This window comes from Alligator sinensis, unplaced genomic scaffold, assembly GCF_000455745.1.
Source record: "Alligator sinensis unplaced genomic scaffold, ASM45574v1 scaffold849_1, whole genome shotgun sequence".
Classification (NCBI taxonomy): Eukaryota; Metazoa; Chordata; order Crocodylia; family Alligatoridae; genus Alligator; species Alligator sinensis.
Window position 1 is genome coordinate 1,020,552 of NW_005842271.1, and position 5,293 is coordinate 1,025,844.

The 5,293-nt window shown below is 42.2% G+C and overlaps 1 protein-coding gene across 3 annotated transcripts in view; it reads left to right on the plus strand.

Moving 5' to 3' along the window:
- Positions 1–5,293, plus strand: part of ASCC1 (activating signal cointegrator 1 complex subunit 1) — an 89,885-nt gene that overhangs the window by 11,427 nt on the left and 73,165 nt on the right. The gene's annotated exons all lie outside the window — the stretch shown is intronic.

Here is a 5,293-nt window from a genome sequence, read left to right on the forward strand (position 1 = left end):
CTTCCACGCGAACTCTAGCCCAATCCGGTTGAAGGCTCTAAACACGCGAGCCCGTCGTGTCAACCGAAGAAAACAACTCGGAGAAAGAGCTCTGCATACACTCACACGAAGTTTGCTAGGCTCCGTGGAACTTGCGCGCAGGGAAGGGGTTCGTCGAGGGATCGTTCGTCGATGGGGAGAGGCCAGAGGTGACCCCTATAGCCTGTGCTGGGTTCGATAGGCTCCGCAGCGCTTAGAGATCTTCACGAGACGTGAAGTTCTCCTCCTCCAGATGGTTGTGGAGTCCTCCTTTGCGGGGTTCTCCTTGGAGTTCTCCAACTTGGGCGGAAACCGCTCAAGCCTCTTATACGGCTAGCAAGGCCACGTGGGAATAATTTAGACCTGGCCAATAGTGGGACACAAATTTGCATGCGAATGGCAGGAACTCCTTTGCACCGTGCATTTCTCTTTGCAACTAAGAAATACACCCTGCAAAGAAAGCTCCTAGTGGTGGGAAATAATTTAGCAGTGCCGAAGCTCACACAAACAAAATCACACCCTTGGGTTGTGACACTTTTCAGAAGGGCTTAACCTCATGAGGTTATCTCTACTCCAGCACCTGCTCAAGGCAAGGTCATCCCTGACTAAACTATTCAAGCCAGGCCTCTAACCTGCTTCTGAAATTTTCCAAGGATGGAGATTCCACAACTTCTCCAAGTAGTCTGTTCCTGTGTGGGACCACTCTCATAGATAGACAGCTCCTTCTAATTTCCAACCTATATTTCCCCTGCTGCTGCCTGCTGTTATTCCTAGTCCTGTCCCATACAGCCACAGAGAAAAGCCCATCTCCATCCTCTCTATAATCACTCTTCAACTCTTTGAAGATTGTTATGAAATAACCTCCTCAATCTTTTGTTCTCCAGACTAAATAACCCGTTCTTTCAGCCTTTTCTCAAACATGATGTTTCCCAGGCATCTCATCATTTTTGTTGCTGTCTGCTGGGCTCTTTCCAATCTGTTCCCATTTTTTTTTTGAAGTGTGGGTAGCACATGTTGAGTGGGTGTCACATATTTCAATTAAGTTGGGGTGGCATAGAGATCTCCTGTATGCTTCAGTTCCCCACCTATGAAAAGAAGATACTTCTGTATCCTCCAGGAGTGCTGTGAAGGGAAATACATGATGTGTCTGAGCATATAGTCCTGAATCGCATATTTTTCTGGCGAAGTTGAGTTATGTTGGAGTAAAAAGATTTTACTTTTTTTCTAAGTAGAAATTAAATGTTTGCTGTGAACTACAATTATATGACAAATGGTTTTATAAGTATGCAAAATACATGTGTATGTTAACTGTATGGTGTTGCAAATCATATCTGAATATTAATGTAGAGTGGGGTATTATTTGTAGTATGTTGGAAATTGATCCTTGGGATAGAAAAAGTTTAATATTAGGGACCTTAGTTTAGAAGCTACATGTGTGTTTATGACATTTGTGGGTGACATTGAGTTGGGGAGTATCACCTATATAAAGGAGGAGCAGATTAGCATGGTGTATTAAAACTGCTATGAAGCTTAACAGTCTGAAGTGCAAAGGGGCTAATAGGATGCGGGATCTTGGACTGAAGGGAACAGAGGACAAGAGGGACCTGAGTGTACTACTTTATAGTACAGCCTTTTTTTGAGACAACCATTGTACAAGGCATTGGTAAGGGCAACTAGGATGGCTAAGCAAATGCAGAGCTTATCTCCTTTGAGAGATTAAAAGTCTAACAAAACTAAGGTTGAGAGGACTATAAATATTTTTTATAAATATAATTATGGGGTGAACAACAGGGAGGAAGAAGAACTCTTCAAGTTTAAGAACAATATTGCACAACTTTAAATGCCTTCAAATTTTCTAGGAACTCATTTAAATTAGAAATTAAAAGTTTTTTTTTACCTCCTAAGAGGAGTGACATTTTGGAATGGAGCGAAAAAAGATGAATCACTTTAAGCTGGAACTTAAACTTGGAAGAGACAGTATGGTATGAAAGGGAGTTATTTGGATCAATAAGGAGGCCCCAGTCGCCCATGAATACTTGAATCCCTGTTAGGACAAGGATGTAATTTTCTCTGTGCAGGAGGGGTCTGCTGATCTCATATTCCAAAACTTTTGCAGGGTACCAAGAAGGACTTTTCTTCTCTCCTCATGCATGCTCTGTGGGCTTCTGAGGGTTTTGTTGCCTCCCCCTGAAGCACTGAATAGTGGCCATAGCTAAAGGTGCAAGTTTTTTTTGACTGGGATGTACTGGTGCTCCTGTACTTAGAACCCTCTCAGATACATGGCTAGAAGAGTTTTGGGGGCCAAGAAGGACTTTTACTTTAAGGTCAAATTGACAAGAATTGATGGGGGTGGAGGAGCATGTAGCTTCTGTGGCATGTAGCTTATTTTTCTAGGAGCCTATGAACCTTTATACTTCTCTACCATTACAATGGCAGGGCATTGATGATGCCCTTGTTTGCCCTGCGTTTTACCTAAGTAGGATGTTCTTGGTTTTGTTTTCATAATGTGGTTGTGGTGTACAGGGGGTTGAAGCTGACAGTTTTTAGGACTCCAAATAAACAGCTGCGTGCAAAACTGAATTTTATAACCTAATGATGTGGTTTTGATTTTTAGATATAGTTTTGGCAATCCTTAAGGGACAAAATGCAGGGTGGATGAAAATAAACTATTTGCAGTTTTCTTTTTAGAGAAACACTATTTTAAAATTAAACCTGAAATTGTGACAACCTATTTTAAGGCTTAAAATTATTATATGTCAGTCCTTTAAATAAAGTAACTAAGCAGTACACCATTTTCACTAGCTAGAGAGAAACATGAGATGTATTAATGAATCAGTTTCTTTTAAATGTAAAACTCTGCTGGATACTTAAGTGTAGAGATTTTTTTTTTCTCAACTAACAAGAATTTTATATGCTATTAGACTATTTTGAATTGAATTCCAATTTCCATCTAAATTGAGCTAGACACAGCTCATGAGCTAAGTACAGATGGTCAAAAAGCCCAAGGCTGAATGGCTTCAATCTTCACAAGTTAAGTCTACGCTGTGTAGATTGAACTGAAAAACAAGTGAACAGACATTCACTTTTGATTCTGGAAATGAAGCCACAGGCCTGGAGGGGCTCAGGCCAGAAGTTGGGGGGGTGCTAGAGCATGTCTCTGCTCCACTAGAGAAGACTGGCTTGGGCCAAGGCTAGTCAGCCCACCTTGCAAGGGCTGTGAGTTTACTTGAACCTGGAGGGGATCTGGGATGCATGTTCAAGAAACCAATTTAACCTAAATCAGTTAAGTCTGATACTACATCCATCCAGGTTCATCTTAAACCCGTTTCAGCCATTGTGAAAGCGTTTTATGTGCACCAAACTTATGTTGTGTTACAGGTTTGAACCGGTTTCCAATCACTTGTATCAGTATATGTATAATTTTTATCCCTAATCAATAATCTAGTAAATAAGGAGTATATAAGAGTAACTCCGTTTTCTAGGATGACGATAGCTTAAAAAAATTAAACAAAAAAAATAAAGTGTTAAGCTACATGACTGTTTGAAAATAGCATACATACGGCATATTCTCTTGGCTAGGAAAAAGTACTAAATTTAGTGTAGTCTTTATTTAGCAAATTAACGTGTTTGACTGGTTATACCAATCAATGAGAACCAAACTTCCTCCAAAAAATTACTAAAATGCAAAGATGACAAATGCAGGGAGCTATGCCTCAGGAAAAAATAATTAAAAATACAAATACAAAATGAATGACACCTGGCTGGATGGCAGCATTATCAAAACCTTAGGTGCAAAACATGGGAGGTGATAGTGCAGGGGTGGGCAATTATTTTGGGCAGAGGGCCGCTTACTGAGTTTCAGAAAGCCATCGAGGGCCGCATGACAGGCAGTCCAGGGCAGAATAATTTTCTACATTTTTTAGGGGCCCCACGGGCCAGATAGAATGGCCTGGTGGGCTGCATCCAGCCCCCGGGCCACATTTTGCCCACCCCTGTGATAGTGCCTTTCTACTAGGTACTGGTTAGGCCTTGAGTACTGTGTTTAGTTTTGGGCTCCACATTGTAAAAAGGACATGGAAAAGTTAGAGTCCAGAGGCAGATGACAAAAACGATAAAGGGCTTGGAGACTAGTAAAGCGAACAACACTCTGGCATGCATAAACCGATGCATCACAAGCAAGACTAAGGATGTTATCCTCCCACTGGTGAGGCCACAGCTGAAGTACTGCATCCAGTTCTGAGCGCTGCAGTTCAAGAGGGATGTGGAGCTGGAAAGGGTCCAAAGGAGGGCCACACGAATGATTAGAGGTCAGGAGAACAGACCATATGAAGAGAGGCTGAGGGATATGGGACTGTTTAGTCTGGAGAAGAGAAGACTCAGAGGGGACTTGGTGGCAGCCTGTAAGTATATAAGGGGCGAACATCACAGGCTAGGAATGTTCACCTGTTCATCAAGGCACCCCAAGGGAAGACTAGGAATAATGGTCATAAACTGATAGAGGATCACTTCAGATTAGACATTAGGAAAAACTTCTTTATGACTTGTGTGTCCAGAGTCTGGAGTAGACTCCCCAAGAGGTGGTAGAGTCACCTTCCCTGGGGATCTTCAAGAGAACTGGATGCACACCTCACTGGTGTCATCTGACCTCAGCAGTCTTTCCTGCCTTGAACAGGGGGGCTGGACCTGATTTCTGAGGTCTCTTCTAGCATCTAATTTATATGAATCTATGAAGGCAAGTCATACAAGGAAAGAGTCAAGAAAATAGGCATGCTCAGCTTGTGGAAAAGGCACTTAAGAGGGGATATAAGTCTTCAAATACCTGAAGGGCTGCTATAAAAAAAAGCGGAAAAGCAAGCCTTTTCTCTCCTGCTGCAGAGAATAGGACAGACCAATGGCTTGAAGTTGTAGCAAACTAGATTTAGATTAGACATCAGGAAAAACTGTTATTGTTAAAACAGTGAGGCAGTGGAAATAAACTAAGGATGCTGTGGAATCTCCATCACTGGAGGTGTTCAAGAGGTTGGACAGGCATGGAGCAGGGATGAGCTAAGTGTAGGTATGCCTGTGCTCTACTGTGGGTATTTCCCATGCTTCTGGGCCTTGCTAGTTGCCATATGGGGCTGGGAGGGCATTTTTTCCCATCCCACTGCTACATCAGGCAGCTTTATTTGTTTTTTGGTTTTTCTTTAAAACCACCTTCCCCAGAGGCATTGGGTGTTGGCTGCAGCCAAGGCTGGGGATTTTGATGGATATATCAGTATTTCTGCTGAGACTT